Source organism: Panthera pardus, unplaced genomic scaffold, assembly GCF_024362965.1.
Source record: "Panthera pardus isolate Hobbes unplaced genomic scaffold, ASM2436296v1 HiC_scaffold_1, whole genome shotgun sequence".
In the NCBI taxonomy this organism is placed as follows: domain Eukaryota; kingdom Metazoa; phylum Chordata; class Mammalia; order Carnivora; family Felidae; genus Panthera; species Panthera pardus.
The window spans coordinates 71,295,204-71,320,716 of NW_026526654.1; the positions used below are offsets into that span (position 1 = coordinate 71,295,204).

The 25,513-nt window shown below is 40.0% G+C and overlaps 1 long non-coding RNA gene and 1 pseudogene across 1 annotated transcript; one reads left to right on the top strand and one right to left on the bottom strand.

The window, feature by feature from the left end:
• Positions 1 to 455: 455 nt before the first annotated feature.
• LOC109265990 (uncharacterized) lies at positions 456 to 20,035 on the top strand. The gene is made up of 3 exons (XR_008421177.1): positions 456 to 826; positions 19,029 to 19,159; positions 19,420 to 20,035. It is a non-coding gene; the product is annotated as an uncharacterized LOC109265990 (long non-coding RNA).
• On the bottom strand, positions 7,238 to 7,334 carry LOC128776649 (U6 spliceosomal RNA; annotated as a pseudogene).
• Positions 20,036 to 25,513: the final 5,478 nt, after the last annotated feature.

A 25,513-nucleotide genomic window follows, 5' to 3' on the forward strand; every position in this document is an offset into this window, starting at 1 on the left:
AACAGAAGATACTCTTGTCAATAATTTCTGCACGGAGTTTCCATCTCCTTTCTTCTCTCTGCCCGGGTTTGTAGGAGCAGAGGTAAGTCCATTCAAATACCTCATCGCCCTCTGGAACCAGATCAGCGATTGCAGAGAAGGTTGGTAGAATCTATCTACATCCGTCATGTATTTCGGAAGCGAGCAATTTTGTGTTAGCATTCTTAAAGGGTGAATTTAAGGAATTATAAGGAAAAAGGGACTCCCTTAAAACGATTTAATAAAGATAATATGGAAAGAATCATAGCCAACTTATTACATTAAATATATGTGCCTAATTACGATACATGGGATCTAAAGTCCCAAGTCCTTCGTGTCTCGTTTTATCCTCTTAGATTGCTGTTTTGATGTAGATACTATTAAAGTCACTGCAGTACAGGTGCTTACATTACACCGTCCTTCTTGGTAGTGCCTTAGGAGAACTCCTTCCAAGAGAGGCACAGTATTAGTTCCTGCCACTAGCTCCAGAACATTCTTGACCTTAGGATAAAGTCGTTTTGTGGGTTTTTGTTGTTGTTGTTGTTGTTGTTGTTGTTGTTGTTTTGTTTTTCCTACAAATTGACTTTGGCTCTCTATTTTCCCCTTCCTTCCTTGGTTTGTACCTCCTGCTTTTTGGCCCTTCCCTCCCGTATACACTTCGTCCTGCATCTTGTACTGTAATGGCCTTTATGTCTGCATTTGACTGCTGTCACTGTTATTGCGCCAACTCTCTTCCTGGCTGCTGGCTTCGACGCTTGCCTGCGTGCTGCCCAAGTCACTCTTCCAAGTGCCCATCTTGGCATTCCTGGTGAGTGTGGTGTGGTGGGGAGGTGAGGTAAGATGTGGTACGCTGAAGTGTGGGGAGGCGTGGGAAGGTGTTATGAGATGAAGTAAGGTGTGGTGGGGTGTGGGATGGTATATGCTGAGGTGTGGCAAGGTGTGGTAAGGTGTGTTTCTCTTTTTTCTGAACTGACTCCACGTACACAGTCAGAGGAACTATAACGTGCCCAGGAGAACTCATCATTGGCCAAAAAAGGCCTAGCTTTCTGGCAACACTGGTTACAGGTTGACCCTGGTAAGCAAGCATATTCTGCGTATAACTTGTCTCCCTAACGTCGGGAAGTGGCCTGGATCACCTACCACCTGACATGTGGACCATCAGTAGCACTTTGCTTTTCACCTACTGCTACCAAGGAGGTGTGTGCAGACTTCTCTTAAAAGCTTTTGGAGGAAATCTTTGGAAAACTTATCCCTTGATAACTTTTATCCCTCATTATCCCTCGAAAAAAACATGAAAAGAAAGTAAAAAAGTGCTCAGGAAAGGAAGTCAAGCTGTACCCATCTCCCCACCCTTATTTCTGCCCCAGGGCTCTTCATTGACAATGACCGCCTGCCTCACTCATTTTCCACTGCCTGATTCCCAATCCCACACATTCATTAAGGTTTGTATGTAAAGAGAACAAAATTAGTTTTCAAGATGGTAGGTGATACATTTAATTTTTAGAAAGGTTTAATTTTTTAGGTCAGTTTTAGATTCATAGCAAAATGGAAGGGGATGTACAGAGATTTCCCACATATCCCTTGTGCCCACACACGCATAGGCTCCCCCAGGTATCAACATCACTCACCAGAGTGGTACATGGGTTACAACTGATGAACCTACATTAACACATCATTATCACCCAAAGTCCACAGTTTACCTGAGGGTTCACTCTAGGCGCTGTATGTTATACATTCTATGGGTTTGGACAAATGTATCCAACATTACAGTATCATTCAGAGTCTTTTCACTTGGCTAAAAATCCTCTGTGCTCTGCCGATTCATCCTTTTCCCTTCCCACCCTCCCCCAGCCCTTGGCAACCACTGATCATTTTACTGTCTCCATAGTTTTACCTTTTCCACAGTGTCAAATAGTTGGAATCATACAGAATGTAGCCTTTTCAGATTGGCTTCTTTCATTTAGTGATGTGCACTTAAGATCCCTCCGTGTTTTTCATGGCTTGAGAGCTCGTTTCTTTTTATTTATTATTAATTTTTTTAATGTTTATTTGCTTTTTGAGAGAGACAGAGGATGAGCGGGGGAAGGGCATAGAGAGAGGGAGATACAGGATCTGAAGCAGGCTCCAGGCTCTGAGCTGTCAACACAGAGCCTGACGTGAGGCTCAAACTCATGAGCCCTGAGATCAACACCTGAGCTGAAGTTGGACTCTCAGCCGACTGAGCCACCCAGGTGCCCCAGCTCATTTCTTTTTAGCACTGAGTAATAGTCCATTGTCTAGATGTAACACAGTTTATTTATTCACTCACCTACTGAAGATCATCTTGGTTATTTCCAAGTTTGGGCAATTATAAATAAAGCTGCTGTAAATAGTTACATTCAGGTTTTTGATGGACATAAATTTTCAACTCCTTTGGATAAAATACCAATAAGCCAGACTGCTGGATTGTATGGTATGAGTATGTTTCTTTTTATAAGAAACTGCCCAACTGTCTTCCAAAGTAATTGTACCATTTTGCATTCCTGCCAGTAATGAATAAGAGCCCCTGTTGCTCTATATCTTAGTATTTTGGACTGTGGCCATTCTAATAGGTATGTAGTAGTGTCTCAATTTGCATTACATTTAATTTTTAAATTGTCTCCTCCTAGTTTCTCTATAGATATGTTTTATTTTGTAATACAAAAATAATACTTTAAAAGAATCTTTAACATGATTGAATAAAAGGTGATGCTTGATAGTTGAAAGCCTAACTCAACAGTGGAACAGTAGATATTAAGTGTTTAATCATGAGACATCCATCAAAAACTCTGGCATCTGGACCTTAGGCTTTGTCTTCATTCCAAGGACCGTTGTTGACCTAGATAGTCTCCCTCTCAATAGAGTTGACCTACTAGCACTCCAGACTCACTGTTCAGATAAGGCTATCTACCTACTCAACCTTATGCTCAAATCTAGCTCTGCTCCTGTTGGCTATATGACCTTAGACAATTGTCTTCCCTGGAGACTTTAAAGTCTTATGGCTCCATAAAAAATTAAAAAAAAAAAAAAAAAAAAAAAAAAGCCTTATGGCTCCATTGTCTAGATCAACCCAGTTGTAACTCCAGTCTGATCTTTGCCCCGTGACCAATCAGCATATGTGGTGCAAATTAGCACAGCTATAAATTTATGATCTCCAACCACAGACAGATCATCTATGATGCTGTGCAGTCTTTAAACTACCCCATTCCACCCTAAATTTCTAAATGGTGCTTCCAAACCTTTACTGCTCTCCTCATGACCCCTTCCCACAAACCATCATTAGATGTAACTCCCTCAATCTCTTACCCTCCTTCCACCCAACTAGAGATTTATCTTTATTTACACTGATCATCCCCTCCTTCCATCTCATTGGAGAGGGTGGTCCACCACTTGCTCAAAACTACTTTGGATACCAATCTTTCTTATTTCCTTTGATGCTTCAGTCTTCTCATTTATGCATTCTATACTGTATCCTCAATTCTTCTCACTCCACTGCTCTCTTCCCTTAATCTATGAACATGCTCAAGCTTTTTATCTTTAAGGGGAAAAAAAGGCCTTCTCTCTTCTACACCAACACTTTCTCTTTTCATTCATAGGCAACCTTCTTCAAAGATCACTCCATGAAACTGTCACTGCTTCTTTACTACCCTCCCATTGACTACTTTACCTTTTCTTTACTTTACTTCCATCTGACTTTCATTCCCACTTAAATAATGAAGCTCCTTCAGCAGAAGGCAGAGGTGAAATCCATATCACCCAATCCATTATGGAGTTCTTAGGCTCTGACATACATGCCGTCTCTGTTTCATTGACCACTGGCCACACCTTTTTCTCAAGTTCCCTCTTCTTTGGCACATGTGACATCACCCTCTGCTGGTTCCCCACCTACCTCTGATGATTTCTTTTCAGTCTTCTCTTTCCAATCTTTCAAACGCTTATATTCTCTAGGGCTCTGTCCTCACCTTTTCTCTTCACTTCATTCACACTTTTGTTTGGTGATCCCATCCAATGTATAGCTCCAACATCACCCATAATCTGATGATTCTCTAAAAATTTGCCTAGATACCCCAGATATCCTAGAACTCTACTGAGCCCTAGGACAGCGGCTCCCTTTTGCACATTTCTGCTTGGTGGTCACACAGATGTATCATATTCAACATGTCCTAATTCAAAGTCTTCCTCTCTCCCTTCCCCCAACCCGTACTTCCTGGGCTCTCCTCTTGTTGGGTGATACAATGATCCATCCAACCACACAAGCCAGAAATCTGAGTATTATTCTCACCTCCTCATTCAAATCTTCTCTTTATTCTGTTCTCAATTAGTAAAATGTGATCACATTTGTTTCCTAAATCTCTTGAATTTGTGTTTTTTTCTTGAGTCCCTCGGCTACTGCTCCATCTCCAACCTGGCCCTGTGCCCCTGACTACTGCCTTGTCCTTTCTAATCTTTCCTTTGTAAGACTGCTAGCAGCTGTCTTTCCTTGTTAAGGTAACTTTCTAAGTAGCGTATCAATCTTCAGGTTAGAGTGTTTAAGTGAGAGGAATATGGCCACAGGATAGTAAAGTTATACAAATTAATTTTTATAAACCTATTTTAATCTACAATTTTTATGTTAAATTTATAATTTAAAACATTTTTATTCAAGTATAGTTGATACAATGTTACATTACTTTCAGGTGTATTAAATTTATAATTTTAAAATATCAGGACGTTCGGTAGAGGAATGTTCAGAACTTCCACTCTGGATCCTCTTTCTCAGAATCAGGCAAGATAACATGGCATTCAAGAGCTTGGTTTTTATGGCTCAAATCAAAACCACAAGAAGCAACAAGTATTGACAAAGTTGTGGAGAAAAAGGAACCCTCTCACACTGTTGGTGGGAATGCAAACTGGTGTAGCCACTGTGGAAAACAGCATGGAGTTTCCTCAAAAACTAAAAACAGGGCTACCCGACGATCCAGCACTACTGGGTATTTACCCGCAAAATATAAAAACACTAAATTGAAAGGATATACGCACCCCTATGTTTATTGCAGCACTATTTACAACAGCCAAATTATGGAAGCAGTCAAGTGCTCATCAATAGATGACTGGGTAAAGAAGATGTGGTATGTGTATACGATGGACTATTACTCAGCCATAAAAAGAAATGAAATCTTCCCTTTAGCAACGACATGAGGGAGCTAGAGAGTATAATGCTAAGTGAAATAAGTCAGAGAAAGACAAGTACCATATGATTTCACTCATACTGGGAATTTAAGAAACAAAACAAACTAACAAAGGGGGAGAGAGAGAGAGAGAGAGAGAGACCAAGAAACAGACTCCGTAACTATAGAAACCAAACTGATGGTTACCAGACAGGAGCTGGGTGGGGGGATGGGTGAAATAAGAGATGGGGATTGAAGAGTGCACTTGTGATGGGCACAGGGTGATGTATGCAGTTTACTATGTTGTACACCTGAAACTAATATAAACACTGTATGTTAACGATACCGGAATTAAAATTAAAAACTTAAAAAAAAAAGAAATTAAAAAAAAAGATATTTTATTTTATTTTTGAGAGAGCACAAGTGGGGGAGGGGCAGAGACAGGGGGACAGAGGATCCCAAGCAGGATCTGCGCTGAAGGCAGGAAGCCCAATGTGGGGCTTGAACTCACAAACTGTGAGACCATGACCTGCACCAAAGTCAGACGCTCAACCCACTGAACCAGGTGCCCCCCTCCACCCTGCAAAAGAACTTGGTTTTTCATAGTTTTCAGTTACCAAGTTGGTAAAATGCATACTATCTATGAAATTTAGTGCTCAAATCAAATAATAAAAATATGTTTATTTCATTTACACAAAATCTTGAAATTTTCCCCATAAAAAAAAAATCAGTCTGTCAGTACTTTTCTTAAGATGGTATCCAGTTCTCTCACTTCTCGATCTGATGTGAGAGAGCTGGTTTTGTAATTGGAATGCCTAGGAAATACTGAGTGGAGGGCATAGCCACAGATTTTGTATTTATTTGTTTAGATTCTTTGTAGTTAAAAGGCATTTCTTCTCATTGTTCTTCCCAATTCTTAGGTCTAGGGAGAGAAGGAAAGTGCCAGTAGAAGTACCTAAATCCAAGTTTATACTATGCTATATATTTATACCATATACATATATGTCATATATATGTATATGTATATACATAAATATATGACTTTTTTTTTTTTTAACGTTTATTTATTTTTGAGACAGAGAGAGACAGAGCATGAACGGGGGAGGGGCAGAGAGAGAGGGAGACCCAGAACCGGAAGCAGGCTCCAGGCTCTGGGCCATCAGCCCAGAGCCCGACGCGGGGCTCGAACTCACGGACCGTGAGATCGTGACCTGAGCTGAAGTCGGGCGCTTAACCGACTGAGCCACCCAGGCGCCCCATGACTTTTTTTTAAGGTAGGTTTCACACCCAACATGGAGCCCAACGTGGGCCTTGGTGGAACTCACAACCCTGAGATCAAGACCTGAGCTGAGATCAAGAGTTGAACACTTAACCGATTGAGCTACCCTGGCACCCCTGACCTTTTTTTTCTAGGTCCAATAATGGTTTTATTTCTTAGGGACAAACATATATGGGAAAGAAACTCCAAAAGGAAGCATAAACATGAGCATGAACAGCAAAATGACACTAAGATGGAGGGCCAGATGGATGGCAAACTCCACAATAGACCTTGTCATGCCCTGGTTTCTCGGAAAAACATTTGCCCTGCCCCCAAGTGCCCATTACAAAGGTGGAGGGTGGGGGCAGTGAGGTGGACTGCTTCCCTACTTTGTGCAAAGGAGATGAATGTACCTGTCTATTCCAAGAGGCCTCTCAGGGACACCAAAACTTCACCTTCATGAATGGAGGCGGATGTGAAGCGCCTGGGTGGCTCAGTCCGTTAAGCGTCTGACTTCAGCTCAGGTCAGGATCTCACAGCTTATGAGTTCCATCCCTGCGTAGGGCTCTGTGCTGATGGCTCAGAGCCCGGAGCCTGCTTCAGATTCTGTGTCTCCCTCTCTCTCTGCCCCTCCTCCATTCACACTCTGTCTCTCTCTCAAAAATACATAAACATTAAAGAAAAAAAGAATGGAGGTCAATAGATAAGAATGAGAGAGGTCTGGGTGTTGCATATATATATATATATATATATATATATATATATATATACACACATATATATACACGCATTTTTTTTTAATGTAGAAAGCTTCATGAATTTGCATATCATCCTTGTGCAGAGACCGTGCTAATCTTCTCTGTATCACTCCAATTTTAGAATGCATGCTATATTTTTTCTTCCTCTTTTTCTTGAGATATAACTGATGTACAACACTACAGTATCAGTTTCAGATATACAATGTAATGACTCGATGTTTGTATATATTATGAAATGCTCACCACAATAAGTCTAGTTAACATCCGTTACTACACAGAGTTACAGGGTTTTTTTTTTCTTGTGATAGAGCTTTCAAGATCTACTCTCTCAGCAACTTTCACATATACAATACAGTACCATTAACCATAGTCACCATGCCTCTATTTTTAATCAGCATAATTTTAACTGCATTTTGATATCTGATATGATCATTATCCCCTCTTTACCTTTTTCAAGACCATATTATCTTTCATTTTAACCCTACTCTTGCTTTTCAAAATGTCTATTTTTCTCGTGTGTTTATGCCAAGTAATTAAGTCTCAGGTTGCCAAAGAGAAAAAGGATCGAGGGAGAATGGACATTTAGAATTTCTTTTTTATCTTATTTTCTAAAAATAAGACTGAGAGGTACTTTGAAATTTTTGAAGGCCTAACTGTAGAGGTTGAGGCTGACTCTGGAAACCGAGACTTCCCAACTTTGAATTTCAGCTCTGCCACTCACAAGCTGGGTAGGCTTTGGTAAGTTTCTTAACCTCTCTGAGTCCTCAACAGTAACACATTGGGATAACAGTATAATACCTACTACAGTCTTGTTTTCAAGATTGAACAAATGAATACATAAATCTTTTGGACAGTGCCTGGCAGGTAGGAAGTTCTTAGCAAATACTGACTCCTACTAATGCCTCCCTAGAACAAATGCACCACGAGAAGAGAAACTTCTCTTTTAGCCACTACCCTATCACCAACATCTAGAAAACAGCAATAAATGTTTGCAGTTCAATTCACTGAAGTTCAACAGATTTTTATGAATACTTATGACAGGCCTGACAGGCTCCAGAGATCCTGTGATGAGTTAAGAATTGGGCCCTGTCGGGGCACCTGGGTGGCTTGGTCGGTTAAGCGTCCGACTTCGGCTCAGGTCATGATCTCACGGTCCGTGAGTTCGAGCCCCGCGTCGGGCTCTGTGCTGACAGCTCAGAGCCTGGAGCCTGCTTCCGATTCTGTGTCTCCCTCTCTCTCTGACCCTCCCCCATTCATGCTCTGTCTCTCTCTATCTCAAAAATAAATAAACATTGAAAAAAAAATTTTTTTTAAAAAAAGAATTGGGCCCTGTCCTACAGAGGTGAAGATAGGGCAGTACTGTTCTCTCTCTACTGTTGCTTTGCATGTGCTGTTCCTCTGCCTGGAATACCATCCCTCCCCACCCCCTACCCCCCACAATACACACACACTTCTTCCTCTGATTAATTCCTACATTATTCACATCCTTACAACTCTCAGCTCAGATACTACAGTTCCACAGAAAAGCTTTCCTGCCGCCCCCCGAATGGGTGGGGCTCCTTTCGCAGCCCTGTGCAAACTTCTGTCATGTTCTTAGCAGGTGGCAATTTGTCTGTCTCTTCCCACTGACTCGACTGAGCAATCTGAGGTCAGAATGATGGATCACAGCTCTGGGGCCTTAGTGCCTAGCCCAGTGTCTGCTACATAATGTGTTTATAATACGTGGTAAAGAAATTAAAGATGATGAAAAAGCCTGGCAATTTTTACAAGAGGAGGGTGTTTTGTTTTGCTTTGTTTTGTTTTGTTTTTTGAACAGCTGTGACATAGCTTTAAGAAGAAAGACGTGTCCTCTACTGCAAATTATTTAAAAATGGCATAATAAACCAAACTTTATAAAATCTCCTTCTTACCCTTCCTGGGTACCAAATTGTTCTTGCAGGTTACATAAAAGGAAATATCTAAGTTAAATGGTAAGAAATGAAAAAAAAAAAAAAAGTCACTGTTATCTCACTGAGGTAACCATGGAACCCGTAACACTAGTCCAGGGAGCCTGACAGGCAACTTCGGGACTAGAGTCATTTCTACACAGCAACAGCAGCAAATTTACTCCTTCATAAATCTGTGGAGGAGAAAGATTAATTCCCCCACATCAGAAGCATTTTATAGAATACATTTTAAAATGGCAAAGACATTGAACGTCTCTGGTTGTTAAGGGAAAACAAAAGATATTGGTCAAAGTAAGCAAGTGGTTTGGCTAATGGTGAGGGATTAGCTGCTCGGATAATCCCAACTGTGGTTTAGGGTTACCTGAGACACGGGTGTGCGGCTTTCTTTGGACTATGTTACCGTATCAACCGTATGCTCCGCCAATACACAGGGAAGGGAAACTTGGGTAAGAATGAGCGAAAATGGTCTTACTGACATAAAAGGTTTCATATCGTCTTGCCTGTGCTTCTTTGCTTTCTGGTGACCTTCGGTGCGCTCCTCCAAGGGTGTCTCCTCTCCCTCCCCCGTCACACCTGTAGGCTCATCTCCAAAGAGCCAAGGATCCACTCGCTGTCTCCCCACTGAGTTGGGAAAACCTGTTAGATCTGGGGTCAGTGAGGCCATTACCATTGGAATGAAAATGGCCCAGAGAGCTGAACATGTGATCCTGAGTGGGGCTGTTAGTATTTTAGTAGACGAAATCTTAATCCAAGAAAATGAATTCCTGATTTTCAACGTTTCAGGCATCAACAAGCAAGTGGTGGGAGGGGTTTTCGGGTCTTGCCCACAGCTGTCTACTCCACCTACTTAGATGGCTGATGTGTCTTAAATCTTAGTTTCTGTTTAAAAAAAAAAAAATGTCTCTTCCTTCTTCCATAAAAATTTCCCTAGGGCTGTGGCCCCTAAAAAAAATTACAATCACATCTAATGCTTTAAGAAAAACCACAAGTATGAAAACCTCCAGGGTAATCTTTCATCCAAATATGAAGTATTATCTGAAACTATCAAAAATCAATCTGGTTATAACCTCCCACCCACCCCCCAGATCAGAGCAGAGGGAAAAGGCTTTTGAACCTAACAGGCTTCCCCCAGCTGAAACCATTCTGCGAAAAAACACCCAGCATTCCATGGCGTTCAGGCCAGACTTTTTCGGTTGTTGTTGAAGATTTGCTGCATTAGTTTCACGTTAGGCCTTCTCACCCCTTTTCCAAATGGTTTACAATCACCCCTCCCTCCCCAGGGGTTTTGGAATGAATCATCCACTTTTCTTTTTTCAAGTACACTATTAAATTAGGCTGCAGCCTGGAAGCAAACATTTGCTCTTACAAACATTTCTTTCCTGTCATCACTGTAACGGACACCAGAAATTCAGTAGGCAGGGCCCTGTCTCCCACAAGGCAGCAGCAGGGACAGCCGGGCCCACACTTCTGCTGTTGTGCACCATTCGGACAAATTTAAAAATCATTTTTTGGGGTTGGGGAATTCAGGCTAAATTAGGAAAGGTCAACTTAAATTTTACATGAAAATTCTTAATTTCTTTTAATTTAGAAGCAGGATGTCGTTCATATTGAGTAGAGAAGTTAAAAACAACTTCTTCCTCTGAATCTCCATCTTATTATGTAAGATGCCTTTAAAGGACATCCACACGTTAAAATAAACAGTGTTTCTCAAATTCTGGCTTCAAGAACTTCAAGATGCTTTCAGTCCAGTTTTAATTTCAGGAAACAGCGATTGTTGAATATAAAAATATGTAATTATAATAACAGCTACTATCTAATGATGTATTATTATGAAAATCAGATCTTTGCCGAAATATGTAAGTGAGATGACATACGTAAAAGCCCCTAGCACCATTCATGAAATCATTCATTCACCCCACGGAGAGTGCCATCACCATGCCGAGGATTAGGATACAGCAATAAAGAAAACACACAAAACCCCTGATGTGGCTCTTATACTGGCAGGGGGAGGGGGGGTGGGTACGGGGAGAGGGGAGGATAGATTATAAACAAAATAAAGAGGTAAGTAGAGAAATGCCATAGAGAAATCAGGGCAGGAAAGGAGACTACACAGTGGTGGGAATGGGGGAGAAGTTACAGTATTAAACAGGAGGGTCAGGGAAGGTGGCATTTGAGGAAGGTCTTAAAGGAGATGTGACTTTGAAGAAGAGGATTCCAGGTGGAGGAAACCACAAGTGCAAAGGCCCTGAGGCAGGAGTACCTGGCATAGTTAAGGAGCAGCAAAGAGTCCACTGAGATCTGTGCCGAGTAAGTAAGGGAGAGGAGGTTAAATCAGAGAGACAGGGTGAGAAGTAGGGGTGAACAGATTACATAAGGTCTTACAGGGCAGTGTGAACGCTTCGGCCTTTCAAATGAGGTGGGAAGCCATTGGAGGATTCTGAACAGAGAAATGACATGATGTAACTTAGTCTCTGAAAAATGATTTTGGTTGCGGTGTTGCAAATAGAGTTACAAAAGGCAAGGCTAGAAGCAGAAAGAACAGGATACATACTGGGTACTCATAAATACTTGTTTATGACAAATTGCATTTTTACATGATGTTTCCTCTTTTTTTGTATGAATTTATTCCTCCTTTAAAAATTTTACTTATTTATTCCCCTATTCTCCATGTATTTGGGGCTGTACTATATTCAAATCTGAAAGCAATACAAAGAAATTGCATTTCTTTGAAACATTGAAGGCATTTAAGAATTTTCACTGAATCAAATTGTTCTCATTGGACTTTTTTTGTTTTTCCTTAATCTGGGCAAAGAGTTAAAAATAGCTTATTCTCTGTGAGCAGAAACAACTACAAATCAACAGGGGTAGAGAGGAGTAGCCTTAATACCAACGGCTAACAGTTTTTGAGTGTTCTGCATATGCTAGGCACCATGTCTGGGGGTCAAAATGAATTGCTCACTTAACCTTCTCCATGACTTGCTGAACCAGGTATTGTTATTTCCATTTTCCCAGGAGGAGAGAAGTGAAATAACCATGGGAGGTCACGCGGCTGGCAAATGGCCAGCCTGGAGTGGAACTGAGGCTAGGGGGCTCAAAACCTGTGCAGGCGACCGCCACATTATGTTATTGTTATCTTCCAGCCATCCACAGAAATGCCCATTCCAAGGATTGAGGAGAGAGGAGAGACCACAGGAGACTCGGTCTAGTAACGCTGTGGAGTAACTCCATCCACTTGATTTTACTGTGGTGTACCTGAAGGAATGACGTGACTGGAATGAAAAGACAAAAATTAAAAAAAAGGAGAGACCAAAGGATAGGATATATGAGGGTTCACCCAACACTGTGCAAGGGGATAGAGAATCGCATTTGCGGGCGGGAGTGTCCTGGTCCCCAGCAGTGAGTATACTCTTTTGCACAATGAACAGCATGTTGGGTTTTTCTGCAGAACGTATAAAGCACTCCTCTGGTTGCCTTGTGCTGGTTAATGAACAAATGGCATTTCTGTTTATAAATCAGCCTTTTGTGAGTTTGGTTTGCTTGCACCAGCTCCTCCCCCTCCCCTAATGCCTCCCATCCCCCCACCTCGTAGGCTCCACTCTTCCTCCCCCAACCCCTCTGCTGGCCACAGCTTGATCAATCCTGGGGCTGCATTACAGCCGCTGGGTTCAAGGTGCCTGCCCGCACCAAACAGCCGGCTCGCCCTCTTCACACACCCCGGGTCCAATGACTGTTCGGTTGTTTACGACACAATACAAATTTATTTGGGGAAAGGCTTTTAAGTTATTTTTGTACCATGATTTCGATTTATTTAAGCTTCTCCCATCTAACTGAAGAAGCTTAGTACATTTCGGTACAGAAATTTGGTTTGTCATTTTGTACCCTTGATTGGTTGCATCTCAGGAATGTGTGGTTCCTATCTTATTTGCCATCAGAGGTCGGGGAAGCTGAGGTGGAAGACATTTATATCTAATGCAGTTAATGTGGCAGGGATTCCAGATTTATCTCTTGCTGTAACTTGGTGAGAAAAGGAACTTGGAGTTTAAATAAACTGTTAACTGACAATATCGGAAAAACACCAAACGGTTTTCTCAGCTTCTTCTCTCTCTTTTGGTGACCAGACTCTTCATCAAGTCTCTGCCTCCCATCTGACTCCTTAGGACTGCTCAGCATATTCTTTTTCTCATGTAAACATTTGATATATTTTGTATTTATTCCATATATTTTGCGTGTGTGTGTGTGTGTGTGTGTGTTTCTTTTATTAAAAAAAATCCTGCTTCCTCCTCTCTAATAGAATTGCTTGCAGGGAAAAGAACATGCTGGCCAGAGGATAAGAATGAAAAAGGGATTTTATTCTACAGTATGTACTACTTTGTACCTTTTGAAATCTGAACAGTGTTTGTGAATTATCCATTCAAATTCATGAACTGATTTACTTTTAAAATAAAACTACAGTATTTAAAAGACATTCGTTCTCTTCTACATAGAGTCAAAAACACCATATTTTCATTTATGAAGAAGGCCTTATTTTTTAATGGAAAATAAATTGCTCTGGATAAATACTGTAGGAAAATATTCCACAAAAATGACTGTTAAAGGCACTCCCCTCCAGTAAATATTAAACCACATGCAAGTAGAAATTATAACAATATATTCTTAAACATAATTTTAAAGAAGTTTTACAGGGCCATGTTTCCTCAGTTTATATCAGTAGCAGCAAAACACAGATATAGCAGCAGATACTGAAAGGCATTTATTACTGAATAAGGACAAAGTATCATACTTAGTGGTGGCAAAATTCTAGAAACACTCCTATTAATGAGAAGAATAATACAAAGATGATGTGATCACCACTATTTTTTTTTAACATGAAATTTATTGTCAAATTGGTTTCCATACAACACCCAGTGCTCATCCCAACAGGTGCCCTCCTCAAGGCCCATCACCTACTTTTCCCTCCCTCCCACCCCCCCATCAACCCTTAGTTTATTCTCAGTTTTTAAGAGTCTCTTATGGTTTGGCTCCCTCCCTGTCTTTTTTTTTTTTTTTTTTTCTCTTCCCCTCCCCAATGGTCTTCTGTTAAGTTTCTCAGGATCCACGTAAGAGGATCACCACTATTTTTGTAATATCCGAGAAGACAAAATAATAAGTACATAATATTGTCAAAGAGAAGGCAAATTTATCATTTATACATAATATTATCTACTTGAAAAAAATAGAATGCATTAAATCTATTAGAAGTAATGTCAGGTGACTGGTTACAAAACATTTAAAAGTCAATAGGCTAGGTGCTGGGACAACTGAATATCCATCTACAAAATAATGAAGTTGGACCCCTACCTCACACCATACACAAAATTAACTGAAAATGGATCATAGATCTGAAAACAACAGCTAAAACTATAAAACTCTTAGAAGAAAATGTAGGAGTAAATCTCTGTGATCTTGGGTTAGGTAATGAATGGTTTCTAAGATGTAATACCCAAAGCACAAATGATAAAATAAGAAATAGATAAATGGGACTTCGTCAAACTTTAAAACTTTGTTGCTTCAGAGGATACCACCACGAATGGGAAAAAATGACAAACAGAATGGAAAAAAAATATTCACCAATTATATATCTGATTTATCTCATATATCTGATATTCGGAATATATAAAGAATGCTAGTAACTCAATAATAAAAAGATAAACAACCCAACATAAAAATGGCCAACAGACTTAGGCAGACTTTTCTCCAAAGCCAACACACAATTGGTCAAAAAGCACACAAAAAGAAGTCTGTTGTGCTTCTGCCACAATTGGATGTACTGCAATTGAAGGCGGGCACTAACCACCCAGAGTAAGTGCAGACCCCATAGGGTAAAGGGCACAAGCCTCACAAGACTGCCTGTATGACTTTACCTGCACCTCGGAGGTTCCAGGCCATCTACACTTCTGCTTAATTAGCTATTAGTACTCAGGTGTTTCCATGACTCCCTTAGATTTGATAGTTCACTGGAATGACTCACAGAACTCAGGAAACTATACTTATGATTACAGTTTTATTATAAAAAATAGATTAGAAACAGCTAATGAAGAGACACAGAAGGGCAAGGGAGGGGAAAGGGGGAGTGATTGCTGATAGACATGGGTTTCTTTTTGGGGGTGACAAACATATTCTAAAGTGGACAGTGGTAATACCTGCAAAACCCAGTGAATATTCTAAAATGCCCTGGAGTGTACACATTAAAAGGATGAATTTTAGAGTATTTGAATAATATGGCAATAAAGCTGTAATTTAAAATGAGTCAATAGGCTGGGTAAAAGTCAAAGAATATAATGAAAAATAGCCTCTTTAACAATAACAACATTAAGAATGAACTTAACATGAAATACGCTAGGCTAAGAGAAGAATCTACAAATCCTGATCGAGGGTCATAATCAAAGACCTAAATAAATGCAAGGATTAACTCTGTTTTTGGATATTTTAATATTGTAAAGAGTAATTTCTTCCTGAATTCACATATAAATTTGGTTTCCCAATGGAAACCCCAAAAGGATTTGGGGTGGCGGGGGGGGGGGGTGGGGAGAGGAAGAGGAAATGTGACAAAATAAGCATAAAAAACATGAAGGAATATATTATATTGAATATAGTATAAAAATATATGAACGAAATATGTCAATGTAGGTTCCTCAACTGTAACCAATGTACAACCAGTGGGGGAGGTTGATACTGGGGGCAGGGGGGCTGTGCATGTGTGGGAGCAGGGAATATATAGGAAATCTCTGTACCTTCCCCTTAATTTTGCTGTGAACCTAGAACTGCTGTAGAAAATCAAGTCAAAAAATATATATAGAAAAATATATATGTGAGAATAATGGACATTTTAAAAAAGAAGAGTAGTTAAACATTAAAGATGACATGGTTTTTAAAAAACACAAGGAGAGATAAGGGTCATATCAGATGTCAATATACATTATAAAATGATACTGATTAAAAGTATAGTACAGGCATGGGACTTACAGACAGAACACGCAGTCAGAATAAAAAGTCTAGAAGCAGATTTAAACTAAAAAATTTATCATATATTAATACAATTATATATTAATATAATTAATAATAGCACTTCAATCAAAGAGAGAAAGGATGTATTATTTCGTAAATGTTGGTACAATTGCCTAAACAATAGGAAAAAAGAGAGATTCCTACCTCATTGCTGTAATCAAATTTGGTAGGTTAAAGATATATATATATATATTCTGTGTGTGTGTGTGTGTGTGTATATATATATATATATATGTATATATATATATACACACACATTGTATTGTATATATATTGTATATATATATAATGTGTATGTGTGATATATATACATTATATGTGCGTTATGTATATACACGTATATATATTCCTTGATATATTTAAAATATATGTGTTATATATACATATATATGTATATATATGTTTCCATATTTTGGCTATTGCCAATAAGGCTGCAACAAATAGAGAGATGCATATATCTTTTAGCATTAGTGTTTTTATATCTTTGGGAAAATACCCAGTAGTGGCACTGGATAACATGGTAATTCTATTTTTAACTTTTTGAGGAACCTCTATACTGTTTTCCACAATGGCTGCACCAACAGTACACAAGGGTTCCCTTTTCTCCATTTCCTTGTCAACACTTGTTTCTTGTGTTTTTGATTTTAGTCATTCTAACGGGTATGAGATGATGTCTCATTGTGGTTTTGATTTGCATTTCCCTGATGATCAGTGACGTTGAGCATCTTTTCATGTGTCGGTTGGCCATCTTTATGTTTTCTCTGGAGAAATGTCTGCTCGTCTATAGATAGGCTCTTAAAATTCAGTAAGAGGAAATAATAGAATTCAGTATTTTACATTCAGAGGACATGAACAGGTAGTTCACAAAAGAAGCAACTATATGGCCAATAAACACTTTTTTAAAATTCAGTCTCACTAGAAATCTAAGAAATGCAACTAAAAACAAGAGATTATGAGATTAACAAAGATGAAAAAGAATGATATTCAGGGTGACAAAGGTGTAGGGAAAGGACATTTTCAACCACTCTTTGTGGGAATATAAATTAAAACATTTTTGTAATAAGTGTTTTTAAAAATCTTAAAAATGTGCCCACTCCTTGATCCAGAAATCCCACTTCTAAGTATTTGCCCTGGAGAAATAACCAGTTATTAGTACAAGGATTTATTTACAAGCAAGTCCATTGATACGCTATTTATAAAAGTTAAAAAAAGGAAACAATGTAAATGTTTAACAGTAAGGTTATATTTATGATATATTTCATAATATAAAATATTATGCATCTATTAAATAATATTTTAAAGGTTTATTTATTGATATGGACACTATTATACATCAGTAAGCTAAATTATAAAATGGCATGAATGTATCTTGTAAAAATTGTAAATGCTATCTATATGTACTATTTTGGCAAAGGTCTGGATGTCAATCAACTACTAAGGTTTATTCTGCTGGCCAGATTATGGATAATTTTTCTTTTTCACTTATCCCACTTTTCGTTTTTCTATAATTACATAATAAAAATATTTTTTTAAAAATTTAATGTTTACTTATTTTTGAGAGAGAGAGACAGAGTGTAAGCAGGGGAGGGGTAGAGACAGAAGGAGACAAAGAATCCCAAGCAGGCTCCAGGCTCTGAGCTATTAGCACAGAGCCTGACATGGGGCTCAAGCCCATGGACCACGAGATCATGACCTGAGCCAAAGTCGGTCACCCAACCGAATGAGCCACTGAGGCAACCCCATAATAACAAGATGTTTAATACAGAATGACAAAATTCAAACATTGAGGGGGGAATAAATGGAGAAATTACCATTAAAAAATAAAAGAGAATCCTGAAGACAAATCCTCTTTGTGACTAAATCTCTGAATGTAAATGAGGCTACTTTGGTACCATGAAAAAAATCCTCTGGACTTCTCCAAATGCTGAGCTATGGCGGAGTGACAAGAGGGGAAAGGAGAGCCGGAATATTCTTTGTGAAATCCTGCCGGCACAGTGCTATTTTAAAAATCTGACTAATGGTCATAAAGGATCTTGAGAACTGAATGAAGGCTTAATAAATTAAAATGACAGAAGTGAATTAGCAGAAAAATCTACGACCTGGGAATTTTTATGTGTATGATAAATCAGCTCAGCATCTGAGTCCTGTTTTTTAGATGGAGCCACATAACCCCTGCTGGGGAATTCTCCAGGAGAGCTGCCGGACTGGCTATTTCATTTTGTTACTTACTCTTCATTTTTTCCGAGAATACTAGGACCGAAATTTGGCTTACTGTTGTTATGCTTCTTTAAGAAACACAAATAAATTCTAGCATAATGGGATCAAAACTTGGTTCTCTCTCATTGTAATGCATTCTGAAATCAGTTATAATGCACCAAGAGACTACTCCCTGTGGTAGACAAAAACATGTGGTGCCAAACAGACCTACGAGAGGTTCTTCTCTTCTGCAAATGTGGGGATGATATATGCCAAGTGCAGAAAGCAAGCCCGGGGAGTGTCCAACAGTTTGTGCCATACTCCACCACGTTTGCCTTTTACGCTGTGCCTTGACCTACACCAAATGTAGAGAAATCTGGATGATGTGACTATGTTGTTATTATTTGAATATGTTGTTAACGAGACCTACTCATGCTTTTGGTTGGATCCCCCAGGAAATAGAAGCTGAGACCGAGATTTATGTGCAGCAAGTCTGTTGGGGAATATTGCCTGTCAGGGGGTGAGGGAAGCAAGACAGAGGCTCACTGGCCCTCGTGGGAAGTTCAGGAAGGGGAGGGGGGCGGCTCATCCAAGTTGTCCCATATTGAGGCAAGAGGACTGACTCTTTGTACTCTCTCCTCAGTGTGCCATCCCTCGCCTACCAAGGAGAGGGGTCCTAAACGAGAGGGAGGCGGCTTCCTTCTGGCAAGTCCCTGGGAGGACTCAGTTGTAAGCTATCAGCAGCCAACACTTCAGGCACCTGGAGGTATGAGGGTTTCCAAACTGAAGGGGATTCTGGGCTGAGAACTAGAGAGGGAATGTTTGTGTCCCATCCCTCCTACCCCCAAATTCATATGTTAAAATTATAATCCCCAACATGTCAGCATTTGGAGATGGGACATTGAGACATTTGGGAGGTAATTAGGGTTAGATGAGGTCACGAGGGTGGAGCCTCCATGATGGGAGTCGTGCCCTTAAAAGAAGAGAGATATACAAGGTATCTCTCTCTCTCTCTGTCCTTTAGGGGCCCCAAGGAAGGGCCATGTGAAGACAGAGCCAGGAAGAGAGTTCTTACCAGAACCTGACCTTGCTGACACCCTGAGCTGAGACTTTTAACCTCCAGAACCGTGAGAACTAAATGTTTGTTGTTTAAGCCACGTGGTAATTTATTTTGGCATCCTGAACTTTCTGAGACACTGGGCATTGCAGCAAGCACAGCTCGTAACACCCTGACTTACATTAACGTTGGAACATTTCCCAAAGTCTGTCCTACTCAGGGCTAACACACAAAAGACAAATTAATAGTTGAAGGTAGAATTCTTCAGAAAGCAGTTCTTTTTCTTACCCAAAAATATTTACTACCTCCTCAAGAGGTAAAGTAGGAAAAATTGTTACTCTCTACCTCCTGCCGCGTTATCAGTCCAGGTTATGTACTAAGTCATTCTGTTAACAAAGATGTAAACTTAGTGTCTAAGAGAAAAAGTTTGTATTTGTTTCCCAAATTACATTTGTTTGCACTTTGTTCAGGACACTGGAAAGGCCACTTCGAGAAGGCTGTTTACATTTCATATGGAATAGTGAAAAATCTTTGATTTGAACTTTATCTTGAATAAAGAAGTAAAAATTATGAAACTATATTTCTTTTACTTTATATTTAACAAAATGTAGGCTACCGTGGTAACTACAGGCTGACTTTAGGAACCAAGAACAAATCAGATGATTGACTCCGAATTTTTAACCTAGTTTTTTTTTTCCCAATAAAATTCCAAAGAAGCACAAATGACATTCTTTCCTGTCTATTTGATTTGTGTAGCACAAAAATGAAGATGGACATTTGTTTGAGGGTTTTATTGATTTTGTCAGGGTCTCTCACTCTTTTAATTTGAACTCAGGGGAGCTGAACTCATCTTTGGAAGAATCTGCTGACTTCATCCTTCTAGGTATTCCTTTTTGGTCGTGGACCTTTCCATTTAACATGGTCTCAACACGTCCAAAAGAGAACTCTTGATTCTGGCTCTTCCTTGGCCTCCCTCCCCCCCCCCCCCCCCCCCAACTCCATCGTGTCTCCTCTAGCTGCTCTAGACAACTATCTAGGAATTATCCTTGATTCCTTTTTTCTTCTTTCACATGCTATACCCAATCCATCAACAAATTCATCAGCTCTGTACCCTCAAGCCAACTGCTTGTCACCTCCTCTGCAGCTACCTTCCGGTCTAGCCACCATCAGCCCTTGCCTGAACTACATCAGTAGCTTTCTAAATGGACCCCCAGCTCCTACTCTTCTGTCCCTACAACCACTCTCCACAGAGCAGCCAGAGTGATTTTTAAATGTACATTTATTTTTATGAGGTACATTTCCATGGTTCCAAATTCGACATACTACAAAAAAACATATGTCTTGCATCCATTCCTGCATTTCTCACCCCGACCCTCTAATGATAATCATTTCCATTGGTGTCTTTTTCATTTTCTTTTCTTTTTTTTAATCCTTCTTGGGTTTTTTAGGCAAATGCAAACATATGCAAAAATATCTCCTAACTTATTACACAAAAGGTAGCCTACCAGAGACATTGTTCTATACCGTTCTATATCTTGCTTTCTTTCACTTATCAACACATCCTAAAACTCTTTCCATATCAGTACATAGAGACCTTCCTTGTCTGTTTCCACAGTGGCAGGCCATCCCATCATTGTTAAACCAGGCCCCCTCTGCTGCACATCACAACTGGGTCCTTTTTTGGCTGTTACAAGTAATGCAACAATAAAAACCTCACACGTGTCATTTCATACATGTGGTGATGCACCCATGGGATGCAATCACAGGAATACAACTGCAAGGTCATATATTTTAGAGTATTTGCCAGTGTCAAAATGAAAATTTTAGACATAAATCTGATTGTCACTTCCCTTGCTTAAAGGCCCCCCAAAATTCCCAGTACTGATGAAAATGAAAACCACTGAGAGCCACAAGACCCTCCCTAATCTGTCCTTTGTCTGCTTCTTCAATGTCACCCACATCTTTCCCTCTCTTGCACTACGGACTAAGCACATGGGCCTTCTTTCATTAATCTCAAAAAATTCTATAGCTTTTGCAAGATGTGCAATTTCTCTTTGTAGTTGATTTGCATTATATTTGTACTATATTGTCAAATATGTATAAAAATGCAGTCATCAGCTGGAGACCTGACAAAGGAGCTGATCCCAAAGGGGAGAATCAATGCTCATGTTTAATGGAGCTGGATATTTGAGTGGGTTTCATAAGCCGTCATTTGATAAGTAAACATTTCTAGGTTATGATGACTCTTACTCTCCTACTCAACTTCAAACCTCAGGAATTCAGATCATGAAGACTGAGATAATGAGGATGCTCTATCCTTCTGTAGCTGTGTGACTGTGGTCCCAGACACGTAAAGCCTAAACTCATAGAGGAACGCAACATGGCTGGGAAAGAGGACTGGGCTGGATGTTACAAGCGCTGCATTTTGCAGCAGATTCTGCTGCAAAGCTGTCAGGTCCTCAGCAAGCCACTCCACCCTTCCCTGCCTCATTTTACGTGTACGAGAAGGAAGGAAATGGAATTAATTCATCATCATTATTGTCACCCTTTTCATTCCCTAGGGATTCTTTTCATTAACCCCACCCCCTCATTTTCATAATGTATTGAGAAATTTTGTCTACTAAAAATTATGTTAGCAATGTAATTATGTTGCCATGTTCGTAGTTCATTGTTAACATGTTCATATTCATTGTTAATTTATCAAGGATACACAGAGTTTTCAATTCCGCTTGGCATTAAGTAATCAACTGACATTAGTTGAGTTGATATAATACTTTCCAAAGCAAAGAAACTTCATATTTTAATTTGCCTCAATGGCTTTACCTTGTTTAATCCCTAAGAATTAGGAGGCTGCAGGTTGGGAATCTCTGGTCCCTAATGACAATAAGTTTCCTTACAAGTCAGGGGTCAATGTTAAATATATGATCATTGAGTGCAGAGATTTTTTTTTTAAACGTTTATTTATTTTTGAGACAGAGAGAGACAGAGCATGAACTGGAGGGCCAGAGAGAGAGGGAGACACAGAATCTGAAACAGGCTCCAGGCTCTGAGCTGTCAGCACAGAGCCCGACGCGGGGCTCGAACTCACGGACCGTGAGATCATGACCTGAGTCGAAGTCAGATGCTTAACTGACTGAGCCACCCAGGCGCCCCACGTGCAGAGATGTTTTTAGATGGTACCTCACAGAGCCCTGGGGCTCAGCAGAGTGGCTCAGAACAGAAACAAAGGTGGAGAAGGACAAGGTGAAGCAAGGGGTCTAAAGGTCTCCAAACCTATTTTATTTGGAGTAGCCCCACTTTTTTCTGTTACATATTGGGTTCTAAGACTTTGTTTGAAGAATGGGTTTTAACTATTAAAAACAGTTTGAGAAATATGACAATCAAACTTTATTGCATACATGAGGATAATGAAGCCTAGAAAATGTAAATAAAATTTGCCCAAGGTTACAGAGCTAATTAATGGCAAAGTATTCATTCAGTCAGTCCACAAATATTTATTGAACACAGTGGAAATAAAAATTATAAACATGAAATTTTGATTCAGTCTTAGTCTAAAAGCAATCTGTGGGTCACCATGGTGTTTGATCAGAAGCATCAGGATGAGGGGCGCCTGGGTGGCTCAGGCAGTTGAGCGTACAACTCTTGATTTCAGCTCAGGTCACGATCTCACGGTTTCGTGAGTTCGAGCTCTGCATCGGGCTATGCACTGACAGAGTGGAGTCTGCTTGGGATATTTTTCTCTCCCTCTCTCTCTGCCCTTCCCCCACTCTCACACTCACTCTCTCTCTCTCTCTCAGAATAAATAGACATTAAAAAAAAGAAGCATCAGGAGGAAAGAATCTTATTTTCATAAACTGACAGAGAATTGACATTACTGTATGTTATAACTATGTATATTACTGCATGTTACTACTGTTCAGTAAGACAAGGAAGAAAGGGCAGGAAAGTATCTGCATCCTGGCAACCAAAGGACTACAGTGAAGAAAGAGCCCTCTTAGGAGACAGGCCAGGCAGGGTAAAGGTCTTACTTCACTTTGTATCCACAGTTTATATCAAAGAGCCCCTGTGCCTGATTGTCACGCTACTGCTCTTTGGTGTTTATACAAGACGAGCCGAGAGCCCTGCCTCCTCAAGAGTATCTGAGGTTTTTGTTTTAGTTCCCAGATGAAGCATGTGATTACGACTAAACTTGGAAAAACCTGAGGCTATGGGAAATGTGTCCATTTAATCTATACGATACGTTTGTAAAAGTCAATTGGTTGAGTTTGTCCAACTTAAACTAATTCACTGGCTTTCTGATAACTTACCCGTGCCTGGGTACTGGATATGTTCTAGCTGTGGTTCTAGCTTTCTCCTTGCAGAGTATTTGAAATAAAGGGTGTCTTCAGTAGATTAGGATACAAATATAACACAAAGTCTCATTCTTAGCGCTCAAGAGCCAGGCACTCTTCTAGACACTGAGGACAGAGCAATGAACACGTGAGAAAAGTCTGCTTCTGTGGACCAGCATGGGTTCTCATGATTATTTCAGGCCCAACACTGTTACTGCTACACTGTGCAAAGTTGAAGATTCATTCTACTGTCTTGCAAATACTTGCCATAACAGAGTGGCTTAGATCACTTCCACATTATTTATTCATTTATTTAACAAATATTTATTGAGTAGCTTCTGTTACCAGACTCTCTGTGCTAAGTGCTGGGCATCCTGAAATGAATTAGTTCTCAAGGTGCTCACGGACCTATGGGAGCATAGACTTGTAAACAAATCTCAAACCAGCATAATCACAACAGTGGAAGAGGAACAAGGTATAGATGAACCACACCACATCAGTGGATTAACTCCCTCTGGCCTGATTTCCAAACTCAGATTTCAAAGGTTAACAGAAGCTCCCCGGGCAAATCAAGGATGGTAAGAATGGGAATGGCATAAGGAAAGAGGCAGAGACCAGAGCACGTGCTTATCCTGAGAACCGTGTGCTATTTGGAACCAAAGGAGTCTGAAGTACAAGGCAGACAGGCGGCAGGAAATTGAGAGCATCTTTATCTAATGGTTTCTGTTTCCTCTGTGAGTTAAGAGAGACAGCATTTTTTGAGAATAAAGAAGGCAGAGACTGGTTAGGAAGTTTGAAAGGAAATTTATTTACTTATTTAAAATTTTTTGTGTTCATTTATTTATTGAGAGAGAGAGAAGGAAAGAAAGAAATCTCAAGCAGGTTCTGTGCTGACAGCGCAGAGCCTGACATGGGGCTCAAAATCATGAGCTGTGAAATCACGACCTATGCCGAAACCAAGAGTAGGACGCTTAACTGACTGAGCCCCCCAGGCGCTCCTTGAAAGGAGGTTTAAAAGAGCTGCTGAATTGTTCATAAAATAGAAAGGATTGGGGGGAGGAACCCTAATGGCCAGGAAAAAATGTAGGCACTGATATGTACTGATAGGAGAAGACCTGTAAGATGTATCATTTAGTGACTGAAAGGTAAGATGCAGAACAATGTGTGCTAATTTAACTTTTCTGTAACACATAGTAGGAAATTGAAAAATATTTCCTTCTGTGCATAAAATATCTTGGGAAGAAAGCATGAGAAAGCAATAATTGTGGTTGCCCACAGGGAGAGAAGCCAGATGGCCAGGGTGCAAGGTGATGGGACACACTTTGCACTGTATACTTTTGAATTTTGAACCACAGAATGTATTATTTATTTAAAAATTAAATTAAAAGTGAAATCAGTTGGGGCGCCTGGGTGGCTCAGTCGGTTAAGCATCCAACTTCGGCTCAGGTCATGATCTCACAGTTCGTGAGTTCGAACCCCGCAATGGGCCTCTGTGCTGACAGCTCGGAGCCTGGAGCCTGCTTCAGATTCTGTGTCTCCCCCTCTCTCTGTCCCTCCCCTGCTTGTGCACGCTCTCTCTCTCTCAAAAATAAATAAACATTAAAAAAAAAAAAAGTGAAATCTCTTAAAATGTCTTTAGGAGATAAAGAAGAATAATTTCTGAGGGCAATGGAAGATAAAACTAAATTTTGGCCTCATGGCTATGTTTCTCTGGAAACCTGTGCTTAAGCTAACTTGGGG